Source organism: Mobula birostris, chromosome 7, assembly GCF_030028105.1.
Source record: "Mobula birostris isolate sMobBir1 chromosome 7, sMobBir1.hap1, whole genome shotgun sequence".
In the NCBI taxonomy this organism is placed as follows: Eukaryota; Metazoa; Chordata; class Chondrichthyes; order Myliobatiformes; family Myliobatidae; genus Mobula; species Mobula birostris.
In genome coordinates, this window is record NC_092376.1 from 44,497,827 (window position 1) to 44,513,919 (window position 16,093).

Here is a 16,093-nt window from a genome sequence, read left to right on the forward strand (position 1 = left end):
GAAATTTTCCTGCATATATCCTCTCTATCCCCCTCATGGATGTATATACCTCAATCACGTCTTCTCATTACATCCTCTCCTCTGGGGAGAACGAACCTAGTTTTGTCTGTCTCCCCTCATAATGAATTGCTTTATTCTAGGCAACATCATGATGACTCTCCTTTGCACCCTTTCCAGTGTTATCACATCCTTCCTATAGCATGGTGTCTAGAAATGCATGCAGTGCTTAAGCTGGTGTCATGCCAAGGATTTACAAAGTTGGAGCATAATCTTCTATTTTCAGACCCCTGACTAATAAAAGTAGTATTGTTTGTGCCTTCCCAACTATATTATCTACCTATGTTGCAGCCTGCAGGGGTCTGTGAACTTGTACGCCTGTTCTGCTGCAGCTCAAGGCTATCACTCCACTGCCAACAACCTCATAGTTCCCACACCCCGCACTTCCCGTTTCTACCTCCTACCCAAGATCCACAAACCTGCCTGTCCAGGTAGACCCATTGTCTCAGCTTTCTCCTGCATTTCTGAACTCATATCTGCATGCCTCAACACTGTTTTATTCCCCCTTGTTCAATCCCTTCCTACCTATGTTCGTGACACTTCTCACACTCTGGATTTTTTCAATGATTTTAAGTTCCTGGCCCCCATCGCCTTATTTTCACCATGAATGTCCAGTCCCTATGTACCTCCATCCCCCAACAGGAAGGTCTCTAAGCTCTCCGCTTCTTTTTGGATTCCAGACCTAACCAGTTCCCCTCTACCACCACTCTCCTCCGTCTAGCAGAATTAGTCCTTACTCTTAATAATTTCCCCTTTGGCTCCTCCCACTTCCTTCATGGATACGGGTAGCCATGGGTACCCGTATGGGTCCCAGCTATGCCTGCCTTTTTGTTGGCTTTGTGAAACAGTCTATGTTCCGTGCCTATACTGGCATCTGTCCCCCACTTTTCCTTCGCTACATCGACGACTGCATTGGCGCTGCTTCCTGCATGCATGCTGAGCGTGTTGACTTCATTAACTTTGCCTACAACTTTCACCCTGCGCTCAAATTTACCTGGTCCATTTCCAACACCTCCCTCCCCTTTCTTGATCTTTCTGTCTCTATCTCTGGAGACAGCTTATCTACTGATGTCTACTATAAGCCTACAGACTCTCACAGCTACCTGGACTATTCCTCTTCCCACCCTGTCTCTTGCAAAAATGCCATCCCCTTCTCGCAATTCCTCTGTCTCCGCCACATCTGCTCTCAGGATGAGGCTTTTCATTCTAGGACGAGGGAGATGTCCTCCTTTTTTAAAGAAAGGGGCTTCCCTTCCTCCACCATCTACTCTGCTCTCAAACACACCTCTCCCATTTCACGTACATCTGCTCTCTCCCCATCCTCCCGCCATCCCACTAGGGATAGGGTTCCCCTTGTCCTCACCTACCACTCCACCAGCCCCCGGGTCCAACATATAATTCTCCGTAACTTCCGGCATCTCCAATGGGATCCCACCACCAAGCACTTCTTTCCCTCCTCCCCTCTTTCTGCTTTCCGCAGGGATCACTCCCTACGCGACTTCCTTATCCATTCGTTCCTCCTATCCCTCCCCACTGATCTCCCTCCTGGCACTTATCCTTGTAAGTGGAACAAGTGCTAAACATGCCCTTACACTTCCTCCCTCACCACCTTTCAGGGCCCCAGACAGTCCTTCTAGGTGAGGCGACACTTCACCTGTGAGTCGGCTGCTGTGATATGCTGCGCCTGGTGCTCCCGGGGCGGCCTTCTGTATATTGGCGAGACCTGACGCAGGCTGGGAGACCTTTCGCTGAACACCTACGCAATGTCCACCAGAGAAAGCGGGATCTCCCAGTGGCCACGCATTTTAATTCCACATCCCATTCCCATTCTGATATGTCTATCCACGGCCTCCTCTACTGTCAAGATGAAGCCACACTCAGGTTGGAGGAACAACACCTTATATTCCATCTGGGTAGCCTCCAACCTGATGGCATGAACATTGACCTCTAACTTCTGCTAATGCCCCACCTCCCGTTCTTAACCCATCCCTTATTTATTTATTTATTTATTTATTTATTTCCTCCCTCTTTTTTCTCTCTGCCCCTCTCACTATAACTCCTTCCCTCTCTCCATCTTCCTCTGGTGCTCCCCTCCCCCTTTCTTTCTCCCTAGGCCTCCCGTCCCATGATCCTCTTCCTTCTCCAGCCTTGTATCCCTTTTGCCTATCAACTTTCCAGCTCTTAGCTTTATCCCTCCCCTTCCTGTCTTCTTCTATCATTTTGGATCTCCCCATCCCCTTCTCACTTTCAAATCTCTTACTATCTCTTCTTTCAGTTAGTCCTGATGAAGGGTCTTGGCCTGAAATGTCGACTGTGCTTCCTCCTATGGATGCTGCCTGGCCTGCTGCGTTCCACCAGCATTTTGTGTGTGTTGCTTGAATTTCCAGCATCTGCAGATTTCCTCGTGTCAAGGCCATGTTCCACACTTTCAACAACTCCTCAAGTATTTGTGTATCCATTACCCTACTGTTCTTGCAGCCCATGCTCCCATCTAACTCATTCACATAAATTAATGGAGCAGAGTGCCAGTGTTATTCTTGTGTGACACCACCAGTCACAGGCATGCAGTCACAAAAACAACCATCTACCATCACCCACTGCCTCCTATTGCAAACCCATTTCTGGATCCAGTTAGTCAAATTGCCCTGGATCCCGTAGGCCCAGCTCCTTGAACCAGTCTCCCATGTGAGACTTTATCAAAGTTTTTACTGAAGTCCATGTAAGTCACATCGACTCCCCTAGCCTCATCAATACAGTCTTGTTACCTCTAAAGAATTCAACTGATTTGGTCAGTCAGAATCTGTCCTTGTCAACGTTTCTGTCTCTGATTAGTCTCCACCTTTCCAAGTGATCATTAATCCTCTCCCAACAGAGTGTTTTTCAGTGTCATGCTTATGACTAGTGTCAGCCTGGTAACTATTGACCTATAGTCTTTTCCTGCTGCCTTTTATTGAAAAGCAGGATCATGTTTGTCATTCTCCAGTCATCTTGTATCTCACTTGTGTTCAGTAAAGATTTAAAAATCTCAGCCAAAGTACCTGCAGTCTCTTCTGCTGCATCCCATAGCAGCCTGGAATAATTCCTATGTGATCCTGGGGCAGGTGTGACCTGAACAAAAAGGACAGATTGCACTTGAATCCGAGGCGGGCCAGTATGCTGGTGGGGAGGTTTAAACTAGATTTGTAGGGGGGTGGGAACCAAAGTGAAGAGGCAGAGGATGGGGAGGTTGGAGCACAAGTAGAGACAGATTGTAAGGTGTTTGTGAGGAAGGATAGGCAGATGTTAGAGCAAAGATGCACTCAGCCAGATGGTTTGAGATGTGTCTATTTTAATTCAAGGAGTATGATAAACAAGGTGGATGAACTGAGAGCATGGAACAACATGTGGAACCATGACTTTGTGGCCATTACAGAGACTTGGATGTCTCAGGGGCAGGAATGGCTGCTGAGTGTGCCAGGCTTTAGAAGTTTCAAAAGAACAGAGAAGGAGGCAAAAGAGATGGGGGCGTGGCATTGCTAATTAGAGATAGTGTCACGGCAGCAGAAAAGGAGGAAGTCATGGAGGGATGGTTTACTGAGTCAGTTTGGGTGGAAGTCAGAAAGAGGAAAGGAGCAATAACTCTACTGGATGCTTTTTATAGACCCCCCAATAGTTACAGGGATATCGAGGAGCAGATAGGGCAGATTCTGGAATGATGCAATAATAATAGGATTGTTGTGATGGGAGATTTTGACTTTCCTAATATTGACTGGCATCTCCTTTGCACAAGGGGTTTGGATAGGGTAGAGTTTGTTAGCTATGTTTGGGAAGGTTTCCTGGTGCAATATGTAGTTAAGCCAACTAGAGGAGAGGCTATACTTGATCTGGTATTGGGAAATGAACCTGGTCAGGTATTAGATCGCTCGGTGGGAGAGCATTTTGGTGGTAGTGACCACAACTCCATCTCCTTCACCATAGCGCTGGAAAGGGATAAGAGCAGACAATTTGGGAAAACATTTAATTGGGGTAGGGGGAAATATGAAGCTATTAGGCAGGAACTTAGGAGCAAATGTTCTCAGGGAAATGCACGGCAGAAATGTGGAAAATGTTCAGGGAACATTTACAGGGAGTTCTGCATAGTTATGTTCCATTGAGGCATGGAAAGGATGGTGGGGGTTAAAGAACCATGGTGTACAAAGGATGTAGAAAATCTGATTAAGAAGATAGGAAAAGCTTACGAAAGGTTCAAGAAACTAGGTACTGTTAGAGCTCTAGAAAATTACAAGGTTGCTAGGAAGGAGCTTAAGAATGGAATTAGGACAGCCAGAAGGGGCCATGAGAAGGCCTTGGTGTGCAGAATTAAGGAAAACCCCAAGGCATTCTACAAGTATGTGAAGAGCAAGAGGATGAACCATGTGAGAATAGGACCAATCAGGTGCGATAGTGAAAACGTATGCATGGAATCAGAGGAGGTACTTAATGAATACTTTGCTTCAGTATTCACAGGGACAAAGACCTTGGCAATTGTGGGAATGACTTACAGCGGAGTGAAACGCTTGAGCATATAGACATTAAGAAAGAGGATTTGCTGGAGCTTTTGAAAAGCATTAAGTTGGATAAGTCACCAGGACCGGTTGAGATATACCCCAGGCTACTGTGGGAAGCGAGAGAGAAGATTGCTGAGCCTCTTGCGATGATCTTTGTGTCATCAATAGGGACGGGAGAAGTACTGGAGGATTGGAAGGTTGCAAATGTTGTTCCCTTGTTCAAGAAAGGGAGTAGAGATAACCCAGGAAATTATAGACCAGTGAGTCTGACTTCAGTGGTGGGCAAGTTGTTTGAGAAGATCCTGAGAAGCAGGATTTATGAGCATTTAGAGAGACATAATCTGATTAGGGACAGTCAGCATGCCTTTGTCAAGGGCAGGTCATGCCTTACGAGCCTGATTGAATCCTTTGAGGATGTAACAAAGCACATTGAAGGTAGAGAAGTGGGTGTAGTGTATATGGATATCAGTAAGGCATTTGATAAGCTTCTCCATGCAAGGCTCCTTCGAAAGTAAGGAGGAACAGGATCCAAGGAGACCTTACTTTGTGGATCCAGAATTGGCTTGCCCACAGAAGGCAAAGGTTGGTTGTAGATGGTTCGTATTCTGTATGGAGGTCGGTGACCAGTGGTGTTCCGCAGGGATCTGTTCTGGGACCCCTCCTCTTTGTGATTTTATAAATGACCTGCATGAAGAAGTAGAAGGGTGGTTATTAAGTTTGCTGATGACACAAAGGTTGGGGGTGTTGTGGATAGTCTGGAGGGTTGTCAGGGGTTTCAGTGGTACATCGATAGAATGTAGAACTGGGCTGTGAAGTGGCAGATGGACTTCAATCCAGCTAAATGTGAAGTCATTCATTTTGGTAGGTCAAATTTGAAGACAGAATATAATAGACCATAAGACATAGGAGCAGAATTAGGACACTTGGCCCATCGAGTCTGCTCTGTCGTTCAATCATGGCTGATCCATTTTTTCTAAGTCCTCCCTAACCTCAGTTCCCGGCCTTCTCTCCGTAACCTTTGATGCCATATCCAATCAAGAACTTATCAATCTCTGCCTTAAGTACACCTGACCTGGCTTCCAGAGTTGCATGTGGTAACAAATTCCATGAATTCACCACCCTTTGACTAAAGAAATTTCTCTGCATTGCTGTTTTGAAAAGGCGCCCCTCTATCCTGAGGCTGTGCCCTCTTGTCCTGGGCTCTCCCACCATGGGAAACATCTTTTTCACATCTACTCTGTCCAGGTCTGTCAACATTTGAAAGGTTTCAATGAGATACCCCCCTCATCCGTCTGAATTTTAGTGAGTACAGACCCAGAGCCATCAAATGTTCCTCATATGCTAACCCTTTAATTCCTGGAATAATCCTTGTGAACCTCCTCTGGATCGTCTCCAATGCCAGCACATCTTTTCTAAGACGAGAGGCCCAAAGCTGTTAGAAAACTCAAGGTGAGGCCTCACCAGTGCCTTATAAAGCCTCAGCATCACATCCTTGCTCTTGTGTTCTAGACCTCATGAAGTGAATGCTAACATTGCATTTGCCTTCCTCACCACTGACTCAACGTGCAAGTTAACCTTCAGGGTGTTCTGCACAAGGACTCCCAAGTTCCTCTGCATCTCAGATTCCTGGATTTTCTTCTTGTTTAGAAAATAGTTTGCACGTTTATTTCTACTACCAAATTGCATGACTATGCATTTTCCAACATTGTATTTCATTTGCCACTTTCTTGCCCATTCTCCTAATCTGTCTAAGACCTTCTGCATCCTAACTGTTTCCTCAACACTACCTGCCCCTCCAGCACCCTTTGTATCATCTACAAACTTGGCAACAAAGCCATTTACTCCATCACCTAATTCACTTATAAACAGTATAAAAAGAAGTGGTCCTAACACCGACCCCTGTCACTGGCAGCCAACCAGAAAAGGATCCTTTTATTCCCACTCGTTGCCTCCTAACAATCATCCAATGCTTTAACCATGTTAGTAACTTTCCTGTAATATCATGGGCTTTTAACTTGATAGGCAGCCTCACGTGTGGCACCTTGTCAAAGGCCTTCTGAAAGTCCAAATATACAACATCCACTGCATCACCTTTATCCTACTTGTAATCTCCTCAAATTATTCCAACAGGTTTGTCAGACAGGATTTTCCCCAAAGGAAACCATGCTGACTTTGTAATGTCTTGTCCTGTGTCACCAAGTACTCCATCACCTCATCCTTAACAATTGACTCTAACGTCTTCCCAACCACTGAGGTCAGGCTAACTGGTCTATAATTTCCTTTCTGCTGCCTTCCTTCTTTCTTAAAGAGTGGAGTAACATTTGCAATTTTCAGGTCTTCTGGCACCATGCCAAAATACAATGATTTTTGAAAGATCATTTGTAATGCCACCACAATCTCTAACGCTACCTCTTTCAGAACCCTAAGTTGCAGTTCCTCTAGTCTGGGTGACTTACGTACCTTTAGGTCTTTCAGCTTTTTGAGCACCTTCTCTCTTGTAACTGTAACTGCACCCGCTTCTCTTCCTTCACACACTGCAAATTCAGGCACACTGCTAGTGTCTTCCACGATGAAAACTGATATAAAATACACATTTAGTTCATCAGCCATCTCCTTGCTATTATTTCTCCTGCCTCATTTTCTAGTGGTACTTTATCCACTCTCATTTCTCTTTTATTTTTAACGTACTTGAAAAAAGCTTTCACTATCCACTTTGATATTATTTGCTAGCTTGCTTTCATATTTGATCTTTTCCCTTCTAATGATTTTTTTTTTAGTTGCTCTCTGTAGGTTTTTAAAAAAACTTCCCAATCCTCTATCTTCCCACTAATTTTTGCTTTGTTGTATGCCCTTTCTTTTGCTTTTACAATAGTTTTGACTTCCCTTGTCAGCCACGGTTGTACTATTTTACCATTTGAGTGTTTCTTCCTTTTTGGAATACTTGCGTCCTGCACCTTCCTCATTTTTCCCAGAAACGCTCATCTTTGCTGCTCTGCTGACATCCCTGCCAGCAGCTGCTTCCAATTTACTTTGGCCAACTTCTCTCTCATATCCTTACTCCACTGAAATACTACTACATCAGACTTTACTTTTTCCCTATCAAATTTCAAGTTGAACACAATCAAATTGTGATCCCTGGTTCCTAATGGTTCTTTTACCTTAAGCTCCCTAATTGCCTCCGGTTCATTACATAACACCCAATCCAGTATAGCTGATCCTCCAGTAGGCTGAATGAAAAACTGCTTTAAAAAGCTATCTCTTAGGTATTCAACAAACTCACTCCCTTGAGATCCATTACCAACCTGATTTTCCCAATCGACCTGCATGTTGACATCTCCCATGACTACCATAACATTGCCCTTTTGACACACCTTTTCTACTTCCTCTTTTAACCTATGGTCCACCTCCCAGCCACTGTTGGGAGGCTTGTATATAACTACCATCAACATCCTTTTACCCTTGCAGTTTCTTAACTCAACCCACGAGGATTCAACATCTTCTGATCCTATGTCACATCTTTCCACTGATTTGATGCCATTCTTTACCAGTAGAGCCACACCACCCCCTCTGCCTACCTTCCTATCCCACTGATGTAATGTGTAACCCTGGACATTCAGCTCTCAACTACAACCATCCTTCAGCCACGATTCAGTAATGGCCACAACATCATGCCTGGCAATCTGCAATATTGCAACAAGATCATCCACCTTGTTTCTTATACTACATGCATTTAGATACAACACATGGAGTACTGTATTTGCTATCCTTTCTGATTCTGCATTCCTAAAATTAATGGTAAGAGTCTTGGCAGTGTGGAGGACCTGAGAGACCTTGGGGTCCTTGTCCATAGGGCACTCAAAGCTGCTGCATAGGTTGACAGTGTTGTTAAGAAGGTGTATGGTGTATCAGCATTCATTGACCGTGGGACTGAGTTCAAGAGCCGTGAAGTAATATAAGACCTTGATCAGACCCTGCTTGGAGTACTGTGTTCAGTTCTGATCACCTCACTGCAGGAAGGATGTGGATACTATAGAGAGAGTGCAGAGGAGATTTACAAGGGTGTTGCCCGGATTGGAAGACATCTTTATGAAAATAGGTTGAGTTAGCTTGGCCTTTTCTCCTTGGAGCGAAGGAGGAGAGGTGACCTGATAGAGCTGTATAAGATGATGAGGGGCATTGATCGTGTGGATAGCCAGAGGCTTTTTCCCAGGGCTGAAATAGCTAACATGAGGGGGCATAGTTTTAAGGTGCTTGGAAATAGGTACCGAAGGGATGTCGGGGGTAAGTTTTTCCCACACACAGTGGTGGGTGCGTGAAATGCACTGCCGGCGGTGTTGGTGGAAGTGGATACAAGGTCTTTTAAGGCCCTCATAGATGACTACTCGGAGCTTAGTAAAATAGAGGGCTGTGCACTAGGGAAATTCTGGGCAGTTTCTAGAGTAGGTTACATGGTCGGCACAACATTGCAGGCTGAAGGGCCTGTACTGTGCTGTAGATTTCTATGTTGTATTACTCTGCTTTTAACCCTGCTAAAGCATCTACACTCACTCAGTGGCCACTTTATTAGGTACACCTGTGTACCTACTCATTAATGCAAATATCTAATGAGCCAATCACGTGGCAACAACTTAATGCATAAAAGCATGCGGATGTGGTCAAAAGGTTCAGTTATTGTTCAGACCAAACATTCGAGTGTGGAAGAAATACGCTCTAAGTGACTTTGACTCTGGAATGATTGTTGGTGCCAGATGAGGTGGTTGGAATATCTCAGAAATTGCTAATCTCCTAGAATAGTGGTGATCAGAAGAGGATCTCTGAGCGCATAACATGTCGAACCTTGAAACGGATGGGCTACATTAGCTGGGTTCTACTCCTGTAGCCACTTTCTTGGGTATATTCCTGCACTTAATCGAATGGCCATTGAGTGTATGTCTTCTCATTTTTTTTACGGAGATCTGCACTAGGCTGTCATGTACCTCTTCACTGAATTCTCCAGTGACAAAGTTTGTTTCATCTGTTTATTTAGGACCTAATCTGGACCTTCTGGCTCCCCACACAGATTACCTAATTGTCCCTAAGGAACGTCCTTTCCCCCTTGTTACTCTTTTGCCCTTAATATACTTGTAGAATAGATTTCTCCTGATCTTGTCTGCCAGTGATTTTTTTGTTTGTGACCTTTCTTATTTCCTTGTTAAGTTCCTTCCTATACTTTGTGTACTGTTGACAGGCCTTCCTGATCATTAGCTCTTTATACCTGCCATGCTTCCTCTCCCCTCGCTATACAATACAATATTCCTTGACATTGAAGGGTTCCTATATTTGTTACCTCTGGCTGTTACCCTTACAGGAACATTAGCCGTGAATTCTTGCTATTTCCCCTTTAAATTGGCACAGTGGGAAGCATTCAGACTTGCCTGCTGGTTGATATTCCCAATTTACCTTTTTTGCAAGATCTTCCCTTATGTTAATGAAATTGGGCTTTCCCTTATTTAAGACCTTTATTAGCAATGCAGCCATATCCTTGTCTATAACCACTTTAAAATCAATGGATCCTAGTTAATTGGGGAAGTTGTTTGTTTGGGACAATTCTTTAAAAGAAAATGGCTAGAATTCCCTTTGATTTTTGGGACACTATGCTGCTTAATTGGGGCAGGAGACTGTTGCAGTACTGTTCCTAAGTATGGCTGTTGGACACTACACTGTGCTTGGAGTGAACAGTGCCAGCTGCATGAACTCGTGTTCAAAAAGCAGTGATTTTTGTCACTGATAGTTGGAAAGAAATAAGCAATAAGATAAATCAGAACCGTTTTGCTGACTGCAGTTTCAAGCATTCAGGCTTGGAGGTGCTAGAAACAGCTGGGTGTGTAAATGAAACAATTTCAGTACATCAGCAGGTTAGTAACTATGAAGAATTTGAAGGTATCGACAAATCATCTGGATGCTACAATGAGAATGAAGATTTGGAGATTGCAATCGTCGATAGCATTGTATGAATGGATTTGGAGTCTGGAATAATTTTGTTCATTTACAGTCAATCAGAAGAATGTGGCAGAATACAGGTGTAGTGGATGATCTCCTCAAGCAATAACAATTAAGAACTAATGCACAGTTTTATAGTACTGAGATAGTATTTATATCGCTCTAATTTGTTCTGCATTTTATTTAAATACATAATTTGTTACTCAGTTAAACAGTAGTATGCTGTTTATTTATACCGTTTTAACTATTTCAGTGAAACTTTGGCTAATTGGGGCAGCTGCTTAATTGGGTCAATATGTGCTGGTCCTGAATTAACCAGAATCCACTGTTATGTCTCCAAAAAGATCTCCCACTGACACTGCCTCCATTTGACTAGCTATTATCCCCAAGACATTGTCCGTTAATACTCCTCCCTTGTTGGTCTATTTATACTCTGCATCAAAAAGCTCTCCTGAACTCTTCCAAAAACTTTTCTCCTTTGAGCCATTCTAGTTCATATTTGGAAAACTGAAATCCCTGTACAATAACATTATTTATATTGCATCTGTAATGTGTGCCAACTGTACATACTTGCTTCTCTAATTTCTATTGAATGTTGGAGGTCCCAACATTCTCCTAGTAAAGTGACACATTTTATGTTCCAAATCTTTATCCATACGACCTTAGTTGAGGACTCTGCCCAGAAGGCACATGGAAACATTTTGTTGGTATCTGGTATGCAGGAAATGTCTCCCACCAGCTAGATGATTGCAAGAACACATTACGTTGAATAATATGTTTTGAAATCATCGCAGACCTGGTGTACATATCAGTATTTGGACTGTAAATGGTTGCAATAGCAATACTTTTAGATACTGCTATTTTTCAATTGTCTTTTTAAAAGGTTATTATTAATATTAATTTTTAAACAGGTTTTCTAAAATGATTTATATCAATCCATTACACTTATTAATAGTAAAATAGTACTAATTTCTTGATGTACACTTCACCGAAGATCTTACCTGGACTGTACACACCGGCTGTGTGGCAAAAAAAGCACAACAGTGTCTCCTCCATCTCAGGTGACTGAAGGAGTTTGGCATGAGCCCTCAAATCCTCAAGACCTTCTACGGGGCACTATTGAGAGCATCCTGACTGGCTGTATGACCCCTGGTATGGAAACTGCACCAACCTTGACCGCTGGGCACTACAGAGAGTGGTACGGACAGCCCATCGCCTCTGTGGATGTGAACTTCCCTCCTTTGAGGACAATTACAGCAGCAGGTGTGTAAAGAAGGCCTGGAAGATCATCAGCGACACCAGTCACCCCAACGATAAACTGTTTCAGCTGCTTCCGTCTGGCAAACGGTACCACAGCATTAAAGCCAGGACCAACAGGTTACGGGACAGCTTCTTTCTACAAACAATTAGACTTACAAATTCATATGTCTGTACATTGCAACAGAGTCATAACAACGATTTTTACTCCTTCATGTTGTGGGATGGATGTAAGATTCAAATAAATCAATTCACTCAACCAATAAATACATGTAAATAAACAACAAGACTCATCCTTTTTTTCTTAAAATAAGTCCATTATTATTAATTCATTAATCAAGGATAATCCCTGCTCAAAATTACAATGGCACGAGAGGGAATATTTTTAAAAGATTACTGCCGATTTGGGCACACACTCTCAGAAAGGTTTGCCACCCTTGTTCTAGAATATTCTCCCTAATACTGAAGTAATGCAATCTTTGACTGACAGTACAATATCTCCTTGTTTACTCCCTGGTATGTCTTGCCTGAAAATTCTATACCCTGACATATTGTGTTGCTCTTCCTGCCCGTTATTCAACGATATTGACGACAATATCATAGACCCATATATTAAATAAACTTGAGTTCATCTACTTTACCAGTGATACTTTTTATGTTTAAATGGACACAATTTAGCTTTGAATTCCTATTTTAGGTGCAGGTACTGCCTTCTGAACTTACTATTTCTCCTGTATTTGATTGTACCTCTCCACCAGAATAACTATTCTAAACCCCCTCCCTTACCATCTCAGTTTAAACCTTATCCATTTACCATATATTACATATTCATACTTGTATAGATTCCTTATCCACTTATGAACTGAAGGTTCTAAGAATAGCAGAAGATGAATTGGTGTAGATAACCATTTCTGACAATTCTCATTTCATGTAGCAATTGCTGGCAACATTGGCATTTCTTACCTGTCCCTAATTGCTTGGTAGGTGGTGGTGAGCTCCTTTTTATTGGTAGTTTGGTGAGACAGGCATTTCCAACAGTGATGGAAAAAATGGCGATATATTCCTGTCTGTGCTTTTTTTCAGGACACAGGAGACTAATTGGTTTTCATTTTTATCTGTAACTATATTAGCAATCATCATAAAGTGTTGTTGAAGTGTCGTCTTTATTTTTGTAGAGATACAGCATGGTAATAGGTCCTTCTGGCCCATGAGCCCGTGCTGTCCATTTACACCCATTTGAACAAGGAACCTGCTAACCCATGCACCTTTATTTTTGTAGAGATAGAGCACGGTAGTAGGTCCTTCTGGCCATGAGCCCGGGCTGTCCATTTACACCCATTTGAACAAGGAACCTGCTAACCCATGCACCTTTGCCATGTGGGAGAAAACTGGGGCACGCACTCATGAGGAGGATGTACAAACTTACAGAATTGAACCCGGGTTGCTGGCATTGTTTTAGTGTTATAGGAACTGTTACACGGCAGTGCCAAACTGTTTACAGAAAGCTACATTATGAAATGTTTTTGCAGAACCAAAGTTGTGACTTCTACCACAGAGAAGGTCAAGAATGTGGAATAACTTCAAGCCATATACTATTATTTCATTGTCACTCGATCAAAATCTTGTAATCCCTCCCTCTTAGCCATGAAATAACAGTCACCCCAAAGGTTGCAGCAATTCAAAGCTAAAGCCCTTTTCCACTTTTCCATAATTGTCTCTATGTAAATCAGTTCTCTTATTTGTTATACAGTATTCATTAAACTTCATATGTTATCCATGTGTGGATCTTTGAAGTGTGATCGTGCAAGGCTTCTTAAGTGAAATGTGCGTATGTGAATTTGGACGTCATTTAATGCTTTCGCATTGAGCTATTGAGCTATTTAAAGACGCTTGTTCAAACAAGCTGACTGGACTAGAGTTTTCAAATCTCTAAATGAATGCGCCCATTGTAGAATATTATTGCTGCATGTTGATTTACAACAAGGTTCAGATCTAACTATATGGTTTTTATTACTGGTTTCAGAAAAGTTTCATAAGAAATATTTGAAATGGTTAGAATTTAGTTAGTGCAGTGATGAAGGGTCTTGTTAGGCCTCACCGGAAACATCGACTGTTCTTTTCTCTCCATAAATGCTGCTGGACTTGCTGAGTTCTTCAGCATTTTATCTGTGTTGCGCAAGCTGAACATTTTCTTGCTATATTCAGAGTCTGAGGAAAAGGCAGGTGAGTCACCAATGCTGCCTTGTCAGCAGCAGCTGGGTCATCGAAATGGAATTAGGAGCAAACAAGGAGGCTGCTTCTCATTGCTCCTCTGGACCTTGGGACAGTGCAACAGGGGCTTGGTGGCAACTTCGCAGTGCGTAGTACAGATAGAACTTTCTGGCAGAAATGAAATTAACGATTTCTAAATGTCTTTGAAACTCAGGAACTGGTTCAGACTTAGTTTAAAAAATATATTTTAGGCTCATAAGGATGGTTTTGGATGGTTTAGGGGTCAGCTTAGGGTTTAGTGACAGGGATATAGGGGAATTGGAGGACAGGCGAGATTCTAAGCTTCCACTCGGCATCGAAAGGCCAGCGGCATGGCTGTGATCAGATGCCGGGCTGGCAGACCGGTGAGGATATTCGGGGTCCTGTCATTGGCAAGACCAGAGATTGGATTGGATCATCGGCGAGTCTGGCATTCGGGGCCCTCATTCATCATCATCTGCGAGTCCTGAGTCAATCCCAAAGATGGAAGCCCAAAGGTCGATCGGAGGTCCGGATCGAAGTGCGAAGGTAGATTGGAGGTCCAGAGGTCGCGGCCTGATGGCCAGAGCCTGAGTCTGCAAATCTCTGCGAGTCCTCTGGGAAAGTCAGGGGTCAATGTCTGCGAATCCATGAGCCTGCTGGAAGCTGTGGCCAAAAAATAGATGAAACTTTGCTTTCATTAGTACTACATAGTCCACAACTGAATTTTACGTGGAGTAAATTGCAGTAACAACCATTAGTAGATGAAAACAAGGCAATCATGAAATTAGCTTAGACATGACTGCACCAAGTTCAAGTTTATTGTCATTCAACTGTACACATGTATACAGCTAAACAAAACAACATTCCTCTGAGACCAAGGTGTAAACCACAGTGCATATATCATATACAGCACATGAAGTTAATTAGTATTTTCTCATGAGCTTTACACTGAATGACGTTGGTCACTCTGCAATGCAAATTTCAAGCAATGCCAACATTAATTGGTGTTCAAAGCTCCTACAAAATTGACTTTTTGTCATGTAGACAAATGCATGTGTGCACAGATCCAATGAAAAACTTACTTGTAGCAGTACGTTAAGCTCATTGCATCAAAAAAGCAGCATTCACAAGAAAAACTTAATTTATCAGTAAATTATACACAATTTTTACAAGAAAAACAATTAGAACAATAAACAAAATCAGTTTCAGTATAAAGAGAGCAGATTGATCATAGCATTGCTAAGCTGTGGAGATTAGAAGTTTGTCAGTTGGTACAAGAACCTAATGGTTGAAGGTGGAAGGTGGAGGCTGAAGACAGACTGTCCTGGAGTTAGAGCACTGTGTATGAGAGTTAGGGAGGGAGGAACAGGACATGTCGCACAGTTGTTGCTTTGTTGCTTGGTGTGTTGTGCTGTCAAGCACTGTGGACTTGCTGTAATGGCTCCAGAATGTGTGGTGACACTTGTGGGCTTTCCCCAGCACATCCTTGTGTGTGTTGGGAGTTTGTGAACCCAAATGACACATTCTACTGCATGTTTTGATCAATAAATCTGAACCTAGTTTTAAAACAATAATTTTTTTTCAAATGAATGGAAACTTTAAGCTTAAGTTTGGGCAGCCAGGTGATGTGGCAGGTAGTGCTGCTGCCTTAACACCAGCGATCCCATTGATTTTGTACTTCCTCTCTGCGGCAGTGTGAGAGTTTCTGACAGGTGCTCCAGATTCCTTTCATATCCCAAGGTTGCGTTGGTCAGATTCTGTAAGTTACCCCTTTGTATCTGCAAGAAGAATCAAAGGGGAGTTAACAGATTAATTTACAGGGGTAATTTTAAATAAGGAAATGGCAAAATTGAGCTGATGAGATTGTGTAGGCTTAATGGGCTGAACAGTCTCCTCTGTGCTATATAAAACACACCTACTCCACTTTTCTCTACCTTTTCTACTCGTGGGTTGTTTGTGTGTCTCCATTATATTTCAGCTACCATGTCCTCACTCATTCACTTAGCCCATTTATATCCCCTTGATCCCTATCTGTACTTTCT

At 42.8% G+C, this 16,093-nt stretch overlaps 1 protein-coding gene across 4 annotated transcripts in view; it reads left to right on the forward strand.

The window, feature by feature from the left end:
• sacs (sacsin molecular chaperone) overlaps nt 1–16,093 on the forward strand; it is a 118,444-nt gene that overhangs the window by 29,564 nt on the left and 72,787 nt on the right. The window lies entirely within an intron of this gene.